The 24,838-nt window shown below is 29.9% G+C and overlaps 1 protein-coding gene, 1 long non-coding RNA gene and 1 pseudogene across 4 annotated transcripts in view; 1 reads left to right on the top strand and 2 right to left on the bottom strand.

Moving 5' to 3' along the window:
- The window catches only part of LOC107172721 (aminopeptidase N-like), a 39,424-nt gene that overhangs the window by 9,013 nt on the left and 5,573 nt on the right, over positions 1–24,838 (bottom strand). The window contains exon 1 of one of the 2 annotated variants that reach the window (XM_089221627.1): positions 3,423–3,508. The exons of the other annotated variant lie outside the window; for it this stretch is intronic. The gene's annotated coding sequence lies outside the window, so the exon portion shown is untranslated. Of the gene's footprint in view, positions 1–3,422; positions 3,509–24,838 lie in introns of those variants that run through there. 2 annotated transcript variants of the gene reach the window in all.
- LOC149058027 (uncharacterized) lies at positions 9,768–11,192 on the top strand. The gene is made up of 4 exons (XR_016190615.1): positions 9,768–10,028; positions 10,230–10,368; positions 10,825–10,991; positions 11,062–11,192. It is a non-coding gene; the product is annotated as an uncharacterized LOC149058027 (long non-coding RNA).
- Positions 11,668–17,042, bottom strand: LOC149058026 (aminopeptidase N-like; annotated as a pseudogene). The gene is made up of 9 exons (XR_016190614.1): positions 16,966–17,042; positions 16,451–16,873; positions 16,159–16,354; positions 15,785–16,065; positions 12,537–12,736; positions 12,312–12,479; positions 12,112–12,252; positions 11,948–12,029; positions 11,668–11,877 (listed from the first exon to the last, which is right to left on the bottom strand). The product of XR_016190614.1 is annotated as an aminopeptidase N-like (transcript).

Genomic DNA, 24,838 nt, shown 5'->3' with positions numbered 1-24,838 from the left:
TGATATATAAAACAAACCTAATCCAAGATTATTGATAACTTTGTACTTATAAGTGTCCAAAGCCTCCAACAAATATGCAACGTGGTCGGGGGACCTTGTTACGATATTAGTTATCCAGAAGAGGTTTTCTATTCCTTATGGATAAGTTTTCCGTAGCTGGGGGTTAGAGCACTGTGTATGAGGTATTTTATCAATAATAAGACACGTTTGGTGTATAGATCCATATTAATTATTATATTAGAAATAATACATTACTAATGTAGCTGTTCATAAGTGTATTGGTGAGTTTTCTCTTGTTGATGGTGACTGTCGAACTAACTGCTGTGTGTCATTTTAATAATAAGTAATTATGTGCATGGGTAGAAAAATGTTGAGTGTGTATATTATGTATTGGCCAATCATATAGTATATTATATTCAATTCATTGAACAGTTCAAATTGTATAAACTAACGAAATGAAAAACATAAAATAACTAATAAAATATTTCAGATTGAGACAAGAGTGTTATACAGAAATGTACAAGTGTAATTTGGAAAAATCAATGTTCACAAAAATAAAAAAACATTTCAAACCTTGATAACCAAACCGTCATAAGTAAAATATCCCGAATTATGTATCTCTATAAATAAACCTATGCATCTACGACATAATATTAACCCAATAAAACTAAATTAAAAAAAATTATAATTTTAGGTTTTATATGGGTGGTTAAAAATATTGGAGAAATAAACTCTGCTGTACATTAGGGAGTGGGGTGGACCTCTGACTAGGGTAGGTTAGATTTGAATGCAATGATAGGTATCATTGTATACGAAAAACGATTCTGAACGGAGATGGTTTATCTGTCTAGGGTATATTATAGATTATTAAAAATTTTCAAATCTTAGATTTAAAAAGAAATTTTTTTATGAATTTCTAGCTTAAAATAATTTACGAATTTTCGTGATTTTTACATAATATGTTGTCAAAATTCAAACTTTGAATGCTTGTAAAAAAAATTGTGACCATTTATTTCATTTATTTTTCAACTGCTCTTGTAAAAATATTTTAGGAGCCTTGTATTAAATTTTTAAATCTTAGATATAAAAGAAAAACTTTTACGAATTTCTATATTAGATCATTTGAAAAATGCAGTAATTTTAACATAACTACGACTTATACTTTTTGAATAATTACAAATATTTAAAATCGTTTAAGGATAAATCGTTATCGTTACACTATTTCGTAAAAATTTAAAATTCGAACGCACTTAAAATTTTTCCTATAATGATATTTCGAGTTTTCTCTATAGCTACTTGAAGGAAAACTAACAGAAAAATAAGTGTTATATTTCTAATCCTTAGTTATAATTATAAACACACAAATTTTTATAATTTTTCAACTTAGAAATTACTTGCAAAACACTCGCGTTTTCGACAGATTTTGTAAAAATTTGAACTATTAACGCTTATAAAAAAAATTGTGACTTACGATTTTTAATTTTTTTTAGCTAAAATACATATATAGGTATATAAGCTGCAATAAACAGCTATAAGGAATCTTGTATTAAATTTTCAAGTTTTTTTGGTCGTCCATAATTTTTTTACCGCCACTTCAAAAAAAAATTCTCAAAAAATTCGAAAATTTCAGTGGTCTATAAATATTTCAAAAAAATTAAAAATTATTTGAAAATTAAACTGTATATAGACAACACTATCATAAATATTTGGTGAAAGTTTCAAGTATTTACAGTGATTAGTTTTTGAATTACAACCATATAAAAAAATCGATTTGGTCGAAAGCTGGTTTTGTGTAAAAATTCCCGTTTTTCTGTCATTTTTTTTTTGTTTTTCTCGATTTTTTTGAAAACTTTTGTTGGAAAATTTTAACTTTTGATCTTTATAATGCATCAAGGATATTCACTTTTACATCGGAAACCACCCACAAAGTTTGAAATTGAAGCATCATTTCGATTAGTTATGCTGTACACAGTCACAAAAAAAAAAAAAAACACATCATTGTGAAATCAATATATTCTTCACTTCTTTCAGAATCTAAAAGCGGGTAAGTCTTTAATGTCGCTCTGCTGTACAATAGGTTACAAGTGGGTTACTGTAATGAATGGAATTAAATTTGAATCCAATGATATTATTATTTAATTTTGTTGATGTTACTGTTTAGTATTTAATACTTATTTTATAGCTTCAATTAAAGTATATTTGTATATTTTAAAATTTTATAATATTACTTAACGAATACAAACAATTGATCAAAATATTAATTTTGTATTTTAGAAATTGAAACTTAAAGATTCTACCATAGAAAATTCTTTAACACCTAAATATGATCTAAATATTAAGACTCCTGAACCTGTATACCTTCTTCGTCTTTTACTTCAGTTAATATAAGAATTAATGACATACCTAATATATTTTGTTAACCGTGTGTTATCTCATAGTGAAATTCATACAGTTATAAATAATATATGGACACCAAATAAACTTTAATTTTCTCATACATGAAAACTTCGATAAAAATAAAAAAGGGCAAACGAGCAAATTTCAATTTAATTGGTTATTAAGATGGCGATGGTAAGCATACTCTAAAAAAGAAGACGGTGCGTTTTGTGAACTTTGTGTTGCTATTTCCAAATCTGAAGGTGGAATAAATGGCCAGAAACTTGGTGCTTTGGTTATAAATAATTTCGATAATTGGAAACATTAATTACTAAACATGATAAACTAAATTACAAGGCTGGGCAAGTTAATGATTTTTTTTAACTCAGTTAAGTTAAGTTAAATTAAAATCTAAATCAAGTTAATCGTTAAAAGTTAATTCAAAATGTTCTATCAATTGAATTAAGTTAAGAGTTAACCAAAATTTAATATTAACTTTTTAACTCAAATTAAGTTTAAAAAAGTTTCTTGTTTTCTTATAGGTAAAATTAAAATAATTGGTACCTAAAATTGTTCATGTCATTAGACCAAAGAACTATTACTATTTTATGTGTGCAAAAACTTACAGTACACATTTTGTTAGTATACTTATAACCTTATCAAATGTGTACCTACCAGCAATTTGTATTCCTACAATAGTTCACAAAATTAAATTTAATTAACTTAACTTGTTTAAAAGTAAAATTAACTCAAGTTAATTAAAAGTTAATTCGAAAGCTCCTGAAGTTATTAATTAAGTTAATAAACATAAAAAAAAATAACTTATTTACTTAAAAAGTTAAATTAACTTAACTTTTTAACTTAACTTTAACTTATTAACGCGTTAATGCCCAGCCTTGCTAAATTATCATAGAAGTGTATTAGATACCGATAATTTTTTAAAAACGAGGAATAATCCAAGCATATCCATTGAAAATCAATATCTATAATTGTATCTAACAGCACGTATAGTAAACAAGTAAATGAAAACAGGATAAAAATTTTACCTATGATTGAAGTTATTATTATATGTGGTCTTCAAGAACTTGCAATACGAAACAAAATAAAAATGACGTTTAGTTTAACTAATAACTTGTAAATTTGATCATAAATATATTTTTAACCCCCCCCCCCCCCAACCGCCAGAAAAAAAATCATATCTACGCCACTGGTTGAACCAGACGGATTTTTGTAAATGCAAATTTTATTATAATTTATTAATAACTAGTAACTTTAGTCTATACTTTAGGTATGTGTAGTGTAAACATAGAACAATAATTTAGAAGCGACAGTTTAGCATCTGATTGTATGTTAATTATTTATTAGGTAATTGTTATTTCGAGGGAAAATGATATATGTAACAAATAACAATAATTATACGTTTTGTAATAACCAGTCCCTATTCTCTATAAAATATGCTATAATGCTATTATGCTATTATGCTATATACATTTATATATTGTATTTTACAATACATTAAAAACATTTTTAATACAAACTCTACTACTCTAGTACAACCATACGTTATATTTATATACTATTTTAAATTTTTAAAGAATTATCTTTTAACTTTTTCTTTAATCTAGATAAAAATATAGGTTATCTTTTCCAACACTTATAGTTGTACATCCTTTCTGGCACACTTGTTATGCAAAAATTACCCGACATTATGCACAAACGATCTGCGCAAACAGAAGTTCAAAATTCCGAATCGGTGGGGGGGGGGGGGCTTAGAAATGGGTCCGATTTTAAAAGCCTATCGAATAAACGGATTTTAATTGTCATTATATACGTAGTTTAAATAACATTATGATATAATACATTGTATTACTCATTAAATTAAATTTATTGCATTATATCATTGAATACTTATATAATATTATATCTAATATTAACACTAGGACCAAATGTTTATATGTGAATAACTATTAGGAAAATACTTTTAAGCACAAGTGTTATTTTGTGATTTACTACCAAAATTTGTAATTTTAACATTGTTATATTGAAACATTGTAACATTGTTGATTTATTTAATTCAATGCTATTAATTAAAAAAATGTTCAATAATAATAATTAAATAAACAACATATTCAATATAAAATGTACAATAAATTAGAGGTATATTTACCTAGGCTCTATTATTTGTAATATTAGAAGTGAAATGAAAAACACAATGTATTTGTATAATAAATTAACAATGCAATCAAATCAAACTACAAAATTCAGGAAATACTCATATTTTCTAGTGGCTGGGGCAATCATTCGATTATCTATAGATATTTTACAGTTATTTTTATTTAACGGCAGTTGTTAATTAAAAACTTGATGTATATAAATAATTTTAAATATAATGATTATCCATTGATGGTCTGGGTTCCTCTAGTTTTTCCGCTTTATCATATTTCAACGAGTACCATTCATAGAAACTGATATTATATAATATATATTTTATTTAATAAAACGTGTATTTTTTTCCACTATGTATTTGATATGAATACCTATTTAATCATATATGTTGGATTTATACTAATCTTATGCAGTTGCTAATTTTAAAATTAATAATTTTAATCAATTAGTAAGTAATTTGAATAAAACTAGAGTTGGATCTATTTAACATTTTGTTTTTTTCGAGGTTTTTCATATATGGTTACACTGTAGCGAACGGGATGATGGCAGCCACTTTTTTGAGTATGAGGTATCTTTACCGTTGTAGTGTCGGCGCGTCTAAAAGAGCAAGACAACTATCCAACTCCTCAGGAAGGAAAAAATAACACAAATTTTATTGTTCAAGGTAGCAACGACTGGCTTTTATTCTCGACGTAAGAAAAAGTAAACAAAATAAAAGACTCGACAAATCTCTTTAGAGCAAACGATATAAAATTTACGGGCGCTATGAGAGACGACGCATGAGTGTCATCACGAGGGGAGCGCGTTAACTCGTAGTTTCGGTACGGAAAAGATAATCGTCCGAACGGCGTTAAACGTTGGGAGCAAAGACAACGTTACTCTCCATCGCCGTTGGCCTCGAAGCCGACGACTCGAGGGGAAAGCCCGATTCACACTGTTACGGCACGGCACGGACCGTCACAGCACGTAACGGCAAGACAAAATATTATATTATTAGTATAAATGAGGTAATTCACATTGAGACGGACGACACCGCGCCGCCACGTTACAGCACGGACCGGACCGACCGACTATCATCTGAAAGAATGATTTGACGGTCCGTATCGTGCCGGTCCGTGTCGGTACGTCCAGTGCCGGTGAAGTGTGAACCCAGAACCGGCAAACACCATAGAAAAAATATTAAAAATTGATTAATTTTTATTATTTTAATTTATATAATTATGTTTATTAGAAATTAAATTTTTAAACAAAATAAAAAATATCGATTTCGTCGAAAACTGGTTTTGCGTATTCCAGTTGTTTACCTACTATTTTTTTTTTTTACCAATTATTATTAGGAAAGGCATTGTTCACTTTTTAGTGTCAATCACGGCCACGTACCAATTAGATTTATATTCCCTACAGAAAATATATTTAAGTTGAGGATTGAAGCACTTTTTTCTGATATAAAAAGCGTCATCAGATACACAATAAAAACATCACTGTAAAATAAATACATTTAAAATATTTTATTTTTTGTACATAATAACTTATAATGAAATTGGGTGTAAGTGAAATTTCAAAAATTGACAAACTGTGACTTATCAATGATAAATAGTTTGTTTTCGTCATGCCAAAAATAATCAAGTCTAAATTATTACGAATTTTTTGTCAAATTTAAGTTTTAAATGATTTCATAATTTTTTTCTTGGTCACTTTTTGCATTTTGACATACAAATAATAAAATTATTTAGTTTAATAAATTTAAAATTTGAAAATAAAATCTAAATGTTGGTTGATCACCTTTTGGATGACAGTAATGAGATATAATATAGATACATTTTTGTAATAATATGCTCACACATCATGATTGTATGTTGTTTAAATATTCAATAAAATAAATAACAGTCAAGTTGTCGCACGCAGATAACAGTTAAATTCCAACAAAAAAAAAACACCATTGTCCACTGATGAAAGGAACGATTTGTATTATTTAATTACATGGGAACTATCTGGCACAACACATGTGAGCTATTTCGTGTGCCACCAGAGCAGGGGATGGTCCAATGAGGATCTCTGTTGCCAAAGACAATGCTAAGACTTTGGAAACGCAGAGGCCTTTGGTGGAGCCACCTACAACCCTGGCTGGCTGGACCACGTCGTCTCCTTCCATCAGTGCACGAGCACCATCCAAAACTAAAACAACTTCAAGAGTGCAGGAGCACCTAAAAAAACTTTTCAACACCAGACATTGCGAGCGACAGCTGGACCGTTTCTTTTTTTAAATCGAAATTTAACATTGTTGTTTTTCTTTAATCTGAGTGCATATCAAAGACAGTTGCGAATAAGGTAAGGTGCATGCGCATCAATATTCATATATTTATATAATTTTATATATTATATTATATTTATATAATTTATATAATTTTATATATTATATTATATTTATTATATTTTTATAATTTAATAATTAATATTTTATTACTACGGTATCAAGTACACCGCATATCAAAGACAGCTGCGAATAAGGTAAGGTTATTGATTTATTATATTATTATTATTATATTATTTATTTATTATATATTATTTATTATATTATTATAATTATTTATAATAATATTATTATAATTATTATTTATAATATTATAAATAATAATTTTAATAATAATAATAATAATAATATGCGCATCAATATTCATATATTTATATAATTTTATATTTATTAGATTTGTATAATTTAATAATTAATATTTTATTACTACGGTGTACTTGATCGTTCTCGAATCACGACCTCGAAAACCCTCCGACAACCAGGTGGAAGGTAATAGCACAATTTTAATATTTATATCTGGTAGCTTATTATCCAGCTCTTATAAGAGTAGAGAACAATACAGATCCTTTAGTGTAACTCAATAAATCAACCAAACATCATTTTTATTTCTAATATCCTCATATCTTCTACTAGTAATATATAACTATTGGCAGGAGCCTTAGTTATATAATAGTCGTATTAACTTAAATATTTTAGTTATATTATTATTTATTTTAGAGTATTTATTTATGTTATATTAACTTCTTTTCTTTTATTTTTGCGTTATTACATTTTAAATGGCTTGTGAAAATTATAAATGCTAAGTGTATGATCTTTAAAATAAGTAGATGGCTGACAAAAACGTAGTTGAAGCTTGGAAACTATGAGTTCTGGAGTTGCTGAATTGGAAGAAACCAGAATGAAATCTCTAATTCAATAAAATAAAAGAAGAAGCAATTCAGAGAATAAATCTAGCAATATGCCAATGTAACGCATTTTGGTCGTAGCGGCTGAGGCCCTATGAATTTGAATTATGCTAAACTTGCCTAAAGAAGTTCCACTGCTTAAAAAAAAAAGATGGGAGACAACTTCAAATAACTACTAAATCAAATTTAATAGATCACAAAGCACCTATAGAGAACCAGTTTTAATAAAAACAAGCTGAGAAGAATTAATACCACAACAAATATTGCAAAATGATAGGCTAGGCAGGGGAAATGGAAAAAAAAATGAAAATTTTATAGTCACACACAGCTATAATAAACTCCTAGTAGTACCGAAAGCACTAAGTTGTAACGGGGCGGGTCATAGGCACCGGATGGCAGCACCATCGTCAGGCGGCATGGTGGCAGAGAGGGCGCTATGGGCTGACGAGGTTTCGGACCGCATTCAAACCACAGGAAATAAGCAGAATTGCGCTCGTAATAAAATAAGAATCGAGTCCACGGCGGCACAATATGGTGTCGACACATCGGATAGTATATAATAATATTAAACTATTAGGCACAAGTAATTTTAAAAGGGTATCTTCTTCTTCTTTTTGTGGGTTACGGCAATAAAATTGGGGCAGTTAAATGGCGTTTATCAATTTATGTATTACCGAGTCTGTGTGCGAAGAAATAAGCATCATCAACATAATTTATATAATATATGTTCGGTGTCGAGTGAATAATGCCTACATCCCTACCCTTACAAGATCTACCCAGTAAAATACTGAGTTTTTGTTCCACGGTATACACATTAAGGGCCGTTCTTACAATGTCCGGTTAAGTGTCGGTTAAGACTAACCGGTAGAATTCTATCGGTTAACTCATGATAAATTCTTCCGGTTAGTGTTATCAGGCACTAACCGAGCATTGTAAGAATGGCCCTAAGGCTACACAAAAAGCCTCATCGACACCGGAAGACAGATTTATATAATTTTTATTTAATATACGTATCTCACCGGATACGTCCATTTAATACGTATTTCCAATTTATCGGTTTATATTATTATTAATATTATTATTATTATCATGAAATGTTTAACATTTACCACAAATGTCATGATACGAAAGTTATGTACCTACTGTTATTTGTGGCTTATTTATCTATGTTTGTTTTCAATACAGAATCCATTCTGAAAAACCACCAAATGAGTAATATAAATTGTAGATTTGTTCCAGACTCTTCCATAGCTAGTGTTTTTGTAAATATTTAATAAAAAAACCTAACTAAATAAAGCACGTCATTTTATTATTAAAAACAATCCACCGGAAAAATACTTCTTCGTTTGGGCATACTTATAATTTTATGGTTTAATTCAGCGCGATCAACTATAATAAACCATCGGTTGTATTGAGTTTGCCGCAGAATCTTTTTGAGTTCAAAAGTGAGAAATACTGAAGTTTTTGTTCAAAGTTTGAAATAAAAACGGTTTGAGAAAAATAATATATCACTTAACTAGAGGTCGGTTTTTTATAATTTTACATATTTGTTTCAAGTTTATGCAGTTAAATAGTATTAATAAACTCGTAGTTATTATTTTGTTTCTCAAAATACAGAGTTTATAGGAACAAATTTACTTTGCAGAATAAAGCATGTTTTAGGGGATAAAAAATATTCAACACGTTAGAAAATATTTAAGAATATTTTTACTTTTGAACATTTTATTTTTGTAATATCGGTTTATTGAGTCGATAATAATATGTAAAATATAATTGATCAATATATATGTTACGGGCAAAGTAGAAATTGTGGCCAATGTAAGAATGATCATTTTAATACTCAAATTTGTCATACATTGACCTGGCATTGTACTAGATTGCCCGGGCAAAGTGTACCCTGCCTAGATTCAAGTGGGCAGATGTGATCTTCGGTGTATCCTGGGAGTTATACTTTCTGGTAATTAATTTTAAAATAATTTTTTAAATAAATAATTTTTTTTATAGTAAAAGAAATTGGAACAAACGAGGGCAGACATCAACTCTACAGTCAGAACCAATTCACAATATGTAAAGAGGTGTTTATCCAGGCTGATGATGTACCACCAGTATAAATTTCATTAAGAGAAGTGGCAAGAAAATCTTCTAATTTGGGTAGTCAAAAGTGCGTTAGGTGTAGTTGCAATTGTTTACATTGTGTAAGACCAACCGGTTTAAATGTAAAAGATCTGGTCGTCTTGGCAACTCATGGTGTCATAATAGTGGTGTATGTGGTAATAAATAAAGCAAATAAATAATAATTGTAATTTAATAATCAATTAATTAAATATTAAAGCTGTGCAACTTTATTTATTTTTAATATCTTTATTTTTAATTTTTTATATAATATTCAAAATTTAATCTACTGTGTCCAAATCTAATTGGGCGCTGTATACAATGCCCGCGCCACGTTAACTTATTCCAACTTTGCTTAGGCTATGGCTAACGACCGATCAGATATTCATCAGAAAACAAGTTACTTCTAAACATTTTAGAACATAAATAACTATATCAAAGAAATCTCATACCTGAATTAATGGAAATAAGCGATTTCTTCTAATGAAGTAGATATAGGTAATTAATATCTTTCGACTTTTTTTTGTTTTTATAATAGTAATTATAAGTATTTGGATCATAAAATAATTTGTACAATAAATAATTGATAAATAATAATAATAGGTAATAGTACTTGATAACCCTCCCATAAGTTTGCTCCGTGTTAACTTTTGAAGTTTTAAGCAGTGTTTTTTATGTTATGATGCGTATCCCGTTTATTTCACTATTACCTACCACACACATATATTATGCAGATTGTACCAATATACATATGCATTAAACTTATTGAATCTTTTGAAACCATCGCATAGTTATTAATTAATTATTTAATTTACACTCAACATAGATTCTATAAATGAAGTGATTGTAGGCTCAATGTAACGTTTTGATCGCAGAATTTATGTGTAATTTTTTACAAGAGAATGCTCTTTTCGTTGATTACAATCAGATTAATTATATATTTTCATATTACAGAAATGAGAAATATTATACTTGCTGCGAAGAACCTTACTTAGACATTACATTCAATATTACGATGCGGAGGAAAACGCTATTTTATACGGTGAATTTGATCACGATACTTGTGTTTTACCTACCATCGGATAGTAACGAAAAAGTAATTGACTATTGAAAATATATAGGTATGTTTAAGTTAAACCTGCACAACACACTTGTTACATGTAAATAATAATATTATGAAATACATTTTAGATTAGTTTAAGTATTTCAATTCTTCTATCGCTGACTGTGTTCTTTCTGCTGCTAGCCGAATTTATTTCACCCACGTCACTAGTTGTGCCACTTTTGGGAAAGTTTGTGCTATTTACGATGATACTTGACACGCTTAGGTGAGTTTACTATCGATACTGAACATAATTGTGTCACGTAGGCTGTGTAATATGTTTTCTGAAGGATTGCCATTGATTTTTCAGTATATGTGTGACAGTCGTCAAAAAAATACATAAAATAGAACCTGAGTTGGTTGTAAGAGAATTATTAATCTTCTCACCGATTATTTTTCAAAAGAAACATATTTTAAATCTTGTTATTATTTATTATACTCCAAAAAAAGATAAAAAAAACTTCATAGTAATATGTACATAGAATTATGTTACTTGTGAAAAATAAATGAATATATTTGATGACGTTTAAATATGATGAGTTTAGTTTACTTCAGATATAAATAAATTATTTTGATCTGAAACTTTCAGCTTGTGATACAACTCAGGAAAAAGTAGTAGGTAACTACGTCATATTATGAAGAAGAAATATATACTTAGCTAAAAATGTTTAATATTTATTATTTCTATTAACCTTGTTTATATATTGTGTAACAATTTTAATTGAACAGTCTGTATTTAAGTCCGTTCGTAACATTGTTAATAATTATTGTACTATGTAATTTACAATTTTATCATAATACTTTGAAGTCCATTCAATTTTCATCTTAATAGCCTCTATTGTCTGGTTGATAGCCAAATCAGCTCCTTTTAAATAAAGTGCCGATTTATTAATAAATGATTGGATCTGTAACAAAAAAAAAAACATATCAATGAAACTTTTGATTTTTAAAAATAAAACTAGTTATTTTTATCACCTCATCTAATTCTTCGTTAGTTTTCATTTGATACCCTATAATTTGCACGTAACTACCCACAGATTTGCCTGAAGATTGGTAGCTAAAATTTTACAAATCAAAATAATAATTACAAACTTTCAACTTAATATTATTGTATTACTAAACTTTTAACGATAACTTACTATTCATATATAGTTGAAATATTATGATACACAAAGTCTTTTGCCATAGAAAATCCAATGTCATTGCTCGCTATGGCATTGAACACTGTGGCAGCGTCTTGCTTGCTAATAGTTGAATTATCAAGTGACCAATTCAAATATCTAACACAAAAATAATGTTTCACTGTGCTGTCCATATGACGCTAAAATGATATTAATACCTGTTTAGTAACCATGTTTCTGAACTACATCCTAATCCTAACAGTATTTTAGATTTTTCAGGCTTCAAATTGGAACGCTGATAACGTTCCCATAAAAAGTTTCATTCGTCTTCACCTCCATATTTCATCGCTTGACAGTAAATAACTGATTTCAGTTCTCTGGGCAATCTAATTTGAATTACAGTTTGTAATTAGTTCAATAAATTAAACATTGATTTAACTCACGTATTATTATTATCTGGATCCGTAATTTTCATCCATTTTCTAAACAAATTCAGAGCTTGTTCGGTACAGTCCTTTATTTCGTAATAACAGGCATGCGAAGTCACGAGATTTTTAAATTGTATTTCTTCAAAACCGTCAAGTTCAACCTCCATGTCATGGAATTTGTCATACACAGACGACATCATACGTTGCATATAGTTCTGAAATCACGTTAATTTAAATTAGAACAATACAATATGTAAATACAACAGATTCGTGTTCAAAATATTATAATAAAAATTAATATGGTGTTATGTAAAAAAGAGAGAAAAGAAAAGAAGTACGACGCCGAATGTTCTTACGAGAGAGGACTGTATTTTTATTTTTACACGACGAAAGAAAAGTATGGTTTTTTTGATTGTACAAAAAAAAAAAACATAACCTGTCCTAATTCATATATGATATCACAGCATATGTTTGTGAACATGGTATCAATATAGAAATAATAATGATGATAACAATTAACATTTGACAAAACACCGCCCGCCTTGAGTGACAGCCTCAAAAAAAAAAGAATACAAAAAAACGCATAATAAGGAAAAATTGAAAAAAAAAAAAAATGACAAATTCATAGTTATATACAAAAATAATAATTATAATATTAATGACCTTAGGAGATTCTCATTCAGTCTTTTGCGGTCGTGGTAGCCTTATGAGTTTTGTAATAGGTCTGGTGTAGGAAGAGTTTTGAGTCTTGACTGTAACGACACTCACCAAATGATTGCGCGCACTTGGGTGTACTGCTGTGATTCTTGCTAAAGGCCATTGGTCGGGTGGTGTATTCTCAACTTTAATGACGACAAGATCCCCAAAATGAAATTGCACGTTAGGTGTTCTAAATTTTGGCGGTGCTGCAGCGTTAGCAGATAGTCTGACGACCACAACTTCCAGAAACGCTGTTGCTGTTGTTGTAGAAGATTCCATCTTGTCAGCCTGTTGGATGGAGCGGTGGAGTAATCTTTGCTGGGCAGAGCGATTAGAAGCCGTCCAATCAAAAAATGTCCAGGTGTTACGTTGCAGTAGTGGCAGTCAGCAAATAGTGCACTTCATGATAGCTTCGATTTGTGTGAACAACCACATTCTTCTTGGGTGTACACTTGCTTACCATTAATTCGCTTTAAAATAGATTTACATGACTTGATGTTGGCCTCCCATAACCCTCCGAAGTGATGGGTGATATAAGATGGATATAGTGACATTTAGGCTGGAGTGTAAGTTTTGAATGTGCGTTTGGCGTATGATCAACTCGGTGAGATGATGAGTCTAGGGTAAAATCATCCGATGCTTTTGCTCATAAGAAAGAGCAGAGTGATCTAGTCGATCGCCGACTCTTATCACGTTTCTGCTGTCCATGAATGGGTTTAAGCTACTAAGCGGGCTGGACTTATTAATGGGGACCTTTCAGCGTAGACAGCCATACTCAGCAGGAAATTCAGCGCGTTGGACATGTTTTATCCAAAAACAAAGTGCGTGTTTACGTTCAGCAATAGTGACGAGAGGACTCCTTTTCTTCCGAAGAAATTTAAGTATACGGCAGTTTCTGATAAAACGGAACACATAGGATGTCACCCTTAATGACCGTTCTAGATTAGAATGATGCAGCAGCAGATCATTTACTAATATAGTAGGTAATGCCACTTGTGTAGTCACGTCTCGTTCTTCAGCTAAGGATGCAAGAGTTGGTAATGTTGAATGAGGCTAACTAGTTTCATCAATCAGCCAGACAGGCCCTTGCCACCTAAGATCACAGGTTATCAGTTCTGCGCCGGTAAGACAACGAGATGCCACATCCGCTGGATTGTCTCAAGAGGCTACATGTCGCCAGGTGGCTGTTGGTACCATTTTTTGAATTTGGGTCACCCTGTTGGCCACAAACGTAGTCCAGCGATAAGGTTCTCCCGCAATCCAGTGAAGGGCTACATTCGAATCACTCCACAAATGTATACGTTCAACCTTGATATTTAGTGATGGAACAAGACCTTGTATGAGTTGAGCCAAAAGCACAGCACTACACAATTCCAAACGTGGAATGGAAACCTTCTTCAGTGGTGCTACTCTAGTTTTAGAAACGTGTAGGGTTGAAGTTAGAATATCTGACTTGGCGACAACATAGACAACGGCACCATAAGCTTTTTCAGAGCTGTCACAAAAGCCATGTATTTCATATGCGATGACTGGATCCCTCGAGGTGTTAATGTAGCGCAATATATTGAAAGATGCTAAATGCTCATACGTTGAACGATGTGAGTGCCAAGCCACAGCAAGCGCCTCTGAGACCGGGTCGTCCCAGCTAACCTGTTCCTTCCACAGTTGTTGCAACAGCAGCTTACGATGATCGAGGGTGAGAGCCAACCGCAAGGGTCATAAATGTGTGCGATATCTGATAATATCTGTCGTTTAGTGACAGATCCACTTATTTCGTACGAGCTTGTATAGAAAATGAGTCTTTAGTGGCATTCCACGAAACATCCAATAATTTGATGGCTGAGTCTGATTGATCATGTAGTGGGAGTTGTATGTATTCAGCACTTCGAATGTATTACGCTTGAACTTCTTCTCTATTAATTTTGTTTTGTTAAGTAAAACGCGACGTAGTTGCTCCATGATGTGGTAAAGCCGTATGCACGTGTTTACGACTAAGTAATTTAATAACTTAGTTGCGAATAAAATTTAATCAACACTTCGCGAACACAATTATTTATCGACGCGAACACACTCAATTTAATGTATGATACGTATGAAATAAACAGAGAACGATCCGGCTCGTATGGACCAAAAGTGGAGCTACAGAAAAAACATGTGTTCTGAAAAATATACAAAGGCGTTGTATCAATTTAAAACTCATAGTAATGACTTCAACATTCAATTCACATAGATCTGAAAATTTTAATTAATGCTAATTTTTAGGAGTTGACTAAACCCCTAAAAATGAACTTACAATTGAAATCGTTATATCAATACTCATTTCCAGAAATTACTCAGATTATTAAATTATTCCGGATAGAGCAAAATATCAGTATCTTGGTTTGCTTACGGTGACTTGTCGAGTCTAGGAAACCATACCTCTTTCTTACTCTAAACTGTATGTCATTAATTATTTTTAACGTCTATTCAGCTGTGTTATTAATTATGGATATATTAAAAGTTAATTTATTAAAAGCACAAACTTTTATAGTTAATAATTAAATAAAAATTGCCTTTAAACTTACTTTGAATATTTCTTGGTTTGGAGTCCTTATCATTAATCTATATATCCAAAGCCAACCCGGTAATGCAGCACTCCATGGTAAATATTCGTCTTCATGTTTAAGATATTTCAAAAGTTTAAACATGATTTCATAGTCAACATCACCAATTTTTGAAAAGTCAAATAAATCGTCGATCAGCTGTACTCGGTTTAACTTGTGTATAGTTTTGTATTTGCTCGTATCGTTCAACGTAGAAACGATACCCATACAGTTTTGTGTATCGTATAAGACTCTGAATAAACCTAAAAATAAAAAAAATAAAATTATAGATTTTAATTATTTGTTAAGTGTCTAAAACGATTTGATTCAATAAAAGTCCATAATATGAGACCTACCAGCCATCTGCATGTTACAGATGACCCACTCGCTGTCTTTAGGCAGTGGCGTGATGAGGTTGTTGTGTTCGCAATTCAACCACGTATCAGCTTTTGTTTGGTTAAAGTCAGCTTCCTTAGAAGTAGTCATAGTGATTGGTATCCACCTACAGGTTTTATTTTCGGTACCGTTTGATTTGATCGTCAGAAACCGTTCCTGTAATACGTGTATGATAAAGTATTCAAATATCTTGTATTTTTTCAATAAACATGTTATAATAAGAAAGCCAATTATTATTGTTCATGAGTTTACCTGTGACAAAGTAACCGTATCTGTGGAATAATCACGGACAACTTTCAATACGGGATAACCGGCTTGCAACGTCCATGTGTCCATTATTTGTTTCACGGTGAGATTTTGGTCCAAAGTTCCTTGGCGGTGAGCTTCCTCTGTTAATGAACTCCACAGATCGTCCTGTTCGACGTTGGAAAACTTATGATTTTTTATGTAATTCCTAATGCCTTGTTTGAACGTATCTTCACCAAGGAACATGTTCATCATGTGTAATAAAATTGAACCCTTTGTATACGGTATTTTGTCGAAAATCTTTTTTATTTCATCAGGACTTTCAACATCCACCGATACGGGGTGTGATGATTTGAGTGAATCAAGATCGAAAATGAGTAAAAAGTTTACGACGATATCAAATTGGATATAGTTCCATTTTGGATACAGCTATATAGTATAAAATGAAAATAGCATAACAATATGATCATGTTATGCAAAATAAATTAAAAATTCAACCGTCCGACGCTAATGAAACTTACGAAATCTACTCCTCGGGCTTCTACGTACGAGGCAAATCCTTCGTTCAACCAAATGTCGTTCCACCATTTCATGGTACCTAGTAATGATATAATTAATGCGTTAGTGTGAGTGCAGTTTATAGTAAAACTGATATAAAATAAATACGTAATATAAAACAAAAACATCGCGGAACACGATTTTTTTTAATAAATGACGTGTTACGGAATCGAATAAATAATAAAAGTAATATTGAGGATATAAATCGAAGTTGAGAATAAAGGTATTTAGAAAATAAAAGATATAGTTGAATAAATAAATAAGAATAAATATTAGAAAGTTATTGAGGGAAGAATAAATGTTATTTTTATGAAATAAATAAAATTATTTTTCAAAGTTTAAATGAATAAAAAATATATTGATGAATAAAAATTCAGGGGAAATACAAGATATTTTGACAGGAAGCATATTAATAACATCTGACGACGAAACTAGAGACGTAGGTGTTCAAGTAGACAACAACGAGGGGGCTGTAGTAGTCCAAACAAAGACAAATATCGTTAAAACAGAACAAACATTAATTAATTTAGATATACCAGAAGAGTATAAATATTCACAAGATTGTGATAGGGAAAAATATTTAAGAGCAGTTAAAGATAAAGAATTTTTAAATTTAACTTTTAAGTCTTTAAGTCCAGCAAGTGATAGTGGTAGTACAATAAAGAAACGAACAGGTTTACGAACTGACAAAGGGGTAGTACACGTACAATTACCAAACATAACTCGAACGAAAAAAATAAAAACAATGGCTGAAATGGATATAGATAAAGCCACAGCTTTGATTCCGGTGTGTACAGGAGCAAAGAATGTATCAGAATTTATTAATACATGTGATATCGCGGTAAAATCGGTAGATAAAAGTAATTTACCATTATTAATAAAAATAATAAACTCGAAATTAGCAGGTAATGCACTAGAAGCAACAAAATATAGGGACACAGAAAAATGGGAGGATATAAAGTCAATTTTAAAGGGAGCATTTGAACATAGAGCATCTGAGAGAACGTTAACAATAGGATTAAATTTCGCGCGTATGAAAGAAAATGAGGACGTAACCAGTTTCGCAGGACGAGTTGAGGAATTATTTTATAAATTATGTAAGGAAGGTTCGAAAGATATGACAGAAGAGGAAAGCAAAGTATATAAAAAACAACTTAAAAATCAAGCATTAATAATTTTTGTAAACGGTTTACCGAAACATTTAAATTTAGCACTAAAAGCTAGGGATCCAAAAACGTTAGAAACTGCTATGCAATTCGCAAAAGATGAGGAAATGGAACATAATGCTAACTTACAAATGGAAAAATTACAAAAAGATTTAGAAAAACAAAATTTAAACGGAAATAGTAATACATCGGGAAATAATTTCAAACAAAATAATAATAGTCAAAATTTTAATCGCGGTAACAATAACTATGGTGGTCAGAATAACGGATATAACAATAATAATAATAATAATTTCAGACGTAGTAACGGTTATAATAATTTTAATCGAAGTTTTAATCGTGGCGGATATAACGGGTATGGACGACAAAATTTTGCTAATAATAATAATCAGCGTTATAATAATCAGAATATGACAACTAATAATAATAATAATAATGCATGTTATAATTGTGGAAAGAATGGTCATTTAGCAAAAGATTGTAGATTACCAAGGCAAAACAACGATAGACAGTTCGGTACCAATAATAGGCAACAAAATGCAAATAATAATACGCGTACAATTAATAATAATAATAGACAACTACATTGTAGCTATTGCAATAAAGTGGGACATGAAATTGTAAACTGTTATACTAAATTACGTAATGAAAGGAATAATTCTAATGTTTCAAAAAACTCGATGGTGCCAACTCAGGGCGTCAGGTTGGTGCAGGAGATAATAGACGCAGAATCACCATTAAACAATGTTTACATGTAACAACCGTAATATATAATAATCACGTAACAGTAGAATCACCTAATTTTAGTATAAAAACAATTAAATTATTATTAGACACAGGTAGCGATTTAAATATTGTTAAAATAAATAAATTAATAGGCAAAACGGTAATAGACGAAAATCAGAAAATATATTTAAAAGGGATAAATGAAAAAATAGTACCGACTATAGGAAAAACTAAAATTAAATTAATAATTGATAAAAAAGAATTTATAACAGAATTTCAATTAGTGAATAAGCAATTTCCGGTTGAAGGCGATGGCATTTTAGGACATACATTTTTAGTAGATAATAATGCAGTTATAGATATTGCAAATAATATTTTAACAATAAAAAATAATGATGAAATATGTTTTAGTTTAGAACCTAGAACGGAAACAATAGTATCGATTAACACTGCAGATAAAAACATGAATAATAAAAATATTTTAATAAATAAGCAACAGTTATCAGCAGATGTATATTGTGCTAATATATATAATACAGTCAGGGACGGGAAAATTATAATAAGTGTGTTAAATATATCGGAGGCGAGACAGGATATAAAAGTAGGTCAAGTTAATAGAATATCATACGAATACGACATTGACACTGACATTAATGAAATAAATAATATACAAAATAATAATGAACGCGTAAATAAAATAAGGAATTTAATTAGGAGCGATCATTTAAATTCGGAAGAACGCGAATCGATAATAAAAATTTGTGAACAATATGCTGACATATTTCATTTAGAAAATGATTATTTAACAATAACAACAGCAGCGGAACACGTAATTAAAATACCTAAAGACACTCCACCTATTCACAAACGACCGTATCGTATCCCTTTTTCACAACAAAAAATAATTCAAGAACAAATAGAACAAATGGAACGGGATGATATTATAGAAAAATCTATGAGTCCTTTTAATGCACCACTATTATAAGTAAAGAAAAAATCTGATCGGGAAAAGCGTCGGGAAAAGAAAAATTTAGAATAGTTATAGATTTTAGAGCACTCAATGATGTAACTATAAATGAATTTCACCCTTTACCAAATATTACGGAAATATTAGATCAATTAGGACAGTGCCAACTCTTTTCCATAGTAGATTTAAAGAGTGGGTACCACCAAATTTCGTTATCTAAAGATTCTAGGGAACTTACAGCTTTTTCGACAAGTCAAGGACACTATCATTATAAACGTATGAGTATGGGACTTGCGTCCGCACCAAGTACATTTGCTAAGGCTATGGCTAATGTGATGGCAGGTTTAATAGGGATAAAATGTCTCGTATAATTAGATGATATAATTATATATGGAAAAAATTTGAATGATCACAATAAAAAATTAATCGATGTATTCGAACGATTACGTATTCATAATTTAAAAATAGAACCAGATAAATGCGAATTTCTTAAAAAGGAATGTTTATTTTTAGGTCATATAATTTCAGAACATGGAATTAAACCAGATCCAAATAAAATTACTTCAGTTATGAATTTTCCGACACCGAAAAATGTTAAACAAATTAAAAGTTTTTTAGGACTTAGCGGTTACTACCGAAAATTCATAAATAATTATAGTTCTATAGCTAATCCGATGACAAATCTTTTAAAGAAGGACGTAAAATTTAATTGGGATGACAAATGCCAACTAGCTTTTGATAAATTAAAAACAATACTTTGTTCAGAACCAATTTTGCAATACCCAGATTTTACAAAAGAATTCATACTTACAACCGATGCTAGTGGTAAAGCACTAGGGGCAATTTTATCACAAGGCAAAATAGGGAGTGACTTACCAATTTCTTATGCATCACGAACATTAAACAAATCGGAATTAAATTATTCAACGACAGAGCTAGAATGTTTAGCAATAATATTCGGAGTAAAACAATTTAGACCTTATCTATATGGCAGAAAATTTATAATATTTACTGATCATAGACCATTATCATGGTTATTTAATTTAAAAGATCCCTTGTCCAAATTAGCGAGATGGCGTATTGAACTTGAACAATATAATTATGAAATTAGATATAAACCGGGAGTACAAAATTCGAACGTAGACGCATTAAGCAGAATGTATAATATTAACGAAATTAAAGAAGAAAGTTACGCAACATTTTTAGAAAAATTCGAAACAATAATGATAACAAATAAAAACGTAAAAGAAGTACACGGTGAATTATTAGAATCGCCAAGCGAGTATCATATAGTATCAGAGATAGAAAAATATTATAATTTTATATCAGGAATTAATTACGAACTGAAGCAAAAATTTGGGAAAGATAAAATATTAAAAGCAAATAAAGACTTAGGTGATGTCGTAAAGTTTAAACATGAAAGTAGGTATATAATATTTTTAATAACAAAAACTAAAGAAAAACAATTGACAACATATGAAAATATGCATTTGGCATTGTTAAATTTAAAATATTTTTGTCAGAAACATAATTTAAGTAAACTAGCTATGAATCAACTAGGACGAAAAGATGGATTAGAATGGGCTAAAGTGAGATCGATGATTCGATATGTATTTCGTAATACAAATATAGAAATAATAATTTGTTCTAAATTAGAATATACTAAAGAAGAAAAATTAATAATTTTTAAACAATTTCATGATTCTAAATTAGGGGGGCACGGTGGAATACACAGAACATTAAAAAAGATAAAAAGACAATTTAATTGGCCAAATTTAAAGAAAGAAGTAAAAGAATATATAAAAAATTGTCCTTCGTGTCAAACGAACAAAAATACAAATAAACACCATAGGAGTCCGATGGTCATTACTACTACAAGTACTAAACCATTTGAAAAAATATTTTTAGATATTGTAGGACCTTTATTAACCACTGAAACAGGAAATACGTATATTTTAACAATGATGGACGATTTATCGAAATATTCGTTAGCAATACCTCTTGAAAATCATACAGCAAATAATGTAGCGAGAGCTTTCGTAGAAGGATTTGTTTGTGTCCACGGTCTTCCAGAGATAATTTTGACAGATCAGGGTACAGATTTTCTTAGTAAAATTTTCGCGGAAGTATGCAAATTATTAAAAATAAATAAAATAAATTCGAGTCCTTACCATCCACAAACAAACGGTAGTTTAGAACGATCACATAGGACACTAGCCGAATATCTAAGACATTACGTAGATAAAGATTTAAAAAACTGGGATAAATTATTACCATACGCATTGTTTGTATATAACACAACGGAACACACGGCGACAAATTATCAGCCATATGCGTTAGTATACGGGAGAGAAATTGATATACCAGTTAAATTAAAGTGTAATCCGGAACCTAGATATAATTATGACGACTATATTTACGATTTAAAATACAAAATGCAATTGTCACACCAAGTTGCTAGGGAAAGATTAATTAATAGGAAAATAAAATCGAAAAAACAATACGATAAAAAAGAGCATAACGAAAATTATAACGTAAAAGATTTAATATTGCTTAAAGATAATACACAAAAAAATAAATTGAGTCCTTTATGGAAGGGACCATATGAAGTTTTAGACGTGTTAGACACGGAAAATATAATTATTTTACGAAACAGAAAACAAGTGACGGTACACAAAAATGATGTAAAGAAATATTACGATAATAATGAGCAAATATAAATATATAAATTTAAGATAAATAGAATTAAGTAAAATTGACAAAAAAAAAAAAAAAAAAAAAATTATTATTTTAATTGTAGGAATAGGAACAAAAGATTCGTGATAGAATTGGAAAAACGAATTATACTTGGGGAACACGATACCAGTACTGTGGGAAAGAATCAAATACCTAAATGTTTATTAGAACACATAAAAAGGGCAAATTTTATGCTAAACGAAGTTTTCTCGGAAGAAGAATTAGAAATAATTATACGAAACATAACGAGATTTATGTATGACATGACACAAAATCACGGACATATAAACAGATATCGTTGCAGGGATTTAATAAGTTACATAGGCCATGTACCAAAACCAGAGGATTTGTTGTATTATTTAGATAAAGTTAACTTGTAAAAAAAAAAAAAAAAAAAAAAACACTAATTTAGAAATAAGAGTAATTATAAGATATAAATAAGTATAATAAGTTAAATTGATAATATTATAGATTAATGATCATATGGGCAGTCAAAGGACAACAAACAGCGATTGGAGACTATGTGGTGGGAACAACAATTTCGTATAGTTATGAGGACAATGTAAAAAATTAAAAATGTATCGGGTGAATTTGACGACGAATTCGAATTACCTTTAGCAAAACCATGTAACATAGCTTTAGTACGAATCAAATGTATAATGATAAGAGATCCACCACTATTTGACATTGAATTAGTAGAAGTACCATTAACATATTATTTACAAAAAGAATGTACAATGTACATAAAAAGTGTAGATGGAACGGAATACGAACCTATAAAAATACCAGTAACATACAATTTCCTAAAATTTAAATTAATAAACAATTATACAGATTATGTAATATCTAAACAAAAACAAACATATACAACGTTAAAACCAGAAAATTATATACTAAAAAATCAAAATGTAACCATAACTACAAATAAAGAGGGAATAAATATAGCATCATTAAGTAGCAATAGTACCAACATTGATAAAATATTAACTACAAATAACATATCTAAAATAACAACTATGATGTATAATTCAAGTTTAACGATACCACAAGTAACGGAACAAACTACGTTTAAAAATTATTTAACAACAAATACGGAATTATATGAACTAGGTTATACAGAATCCACCAATAATAATAACGAAAATATCACAGAACAGAAATATATAATACAATTAAAAAATTTAAAAAAGGATGTAAAAAATACAGATAATATCAAAATGGGAAATAATAAAATATTTAGTTACATAATGTATGTTATTTCAGGTACGTTCCTGATAACAATAATGTTAATAATAATGATACTACATAATAGATATAAATGCGTAGATAGAAACAGATATAGGTATGCGATGCAACAATTGATGGAAATACCAGAAATTGAAGTAACGGAAATTTAATATGAAATAATAATAATATATTTAGATTAAGTAAGATATAAAATATAAAAATAAAATAAAAACATATATTAATAATAAAATGATAATTATGGCATAAATAGTTCCGATTAAATTAGGTACATTAGATTAGAAATTAAGAATGTAGATAGAATATTTAAGTAAATTTTTTTTTAACAAAATTTAATAACATTATAGGCAAGAGATAATAAAGACAATTGTGGTGTATGACACCCAGACAACGAGTGAGGTGATCAGATTTGACAACAATTCATGGGAAGCACCAGAATATGTATTAAAACTAATCGAGCGAGCCGAAGGTCGACTTGTCACGGTGGCATTGACGAAAAAAGGGAAATTAGTAAGAGAAATAGAGATATACAGGTATGAAGAACAAGAACCTTTTAGGAGGCGAACACCATATACAATGGAGGACGCTCACAACGAAATATGTTGGGAACAACATGAATCAGGAAATTCGCGTATGTGGGAATATTGTAAATGCATTTTGGAGGAGATTAGGGTAGAAAACCCAAAAATTAGAATTGTATCAGAAACACCTATGACATACGACATCAGGGAAGCACCATTGTCTATTAGAAATATTGAAAAACCAGTAGGGGTGGCAACTATAATTTATAGAGAGACCATACCACCAAGGTTGTCAGGGAATGAGACAACAGACGAATTAAAACAATATGTAGAATTAGCAATTAGGGTAGAAAGAGAATTTGCTAAAAATAATAACAATATTAGAATAAGTGAATGGAATAAATTCCACATGGGGTGTTTCTTTAGAATTAGAAATAGACAGGATAGTATTAGACGCAATAGGAATAGAAATAAC

This window comes from Diuraphis noxia, unplaced genomic scaffold (genome assembly GCF_037042655.1).
Source record: "Diuraphis noxia isolate RWA-SAM2 unplaced genomic scaffold, SU_Dnox_SAM2 contig0002, whole genome shotgun sequence".
In the NCBI taxonomy this organism is placed as follows: domain Eukaryota; kingdom Metazoa; phylum Arthropoda; class Insecta; order Hemiptera; family Aphididae; genus Diuraphis; species Diuraphis noxia.
Note: the sequence above shows the minus strand (reverse complement) of the source record. Positions and strands in the feature narration are given on the sequence as shown.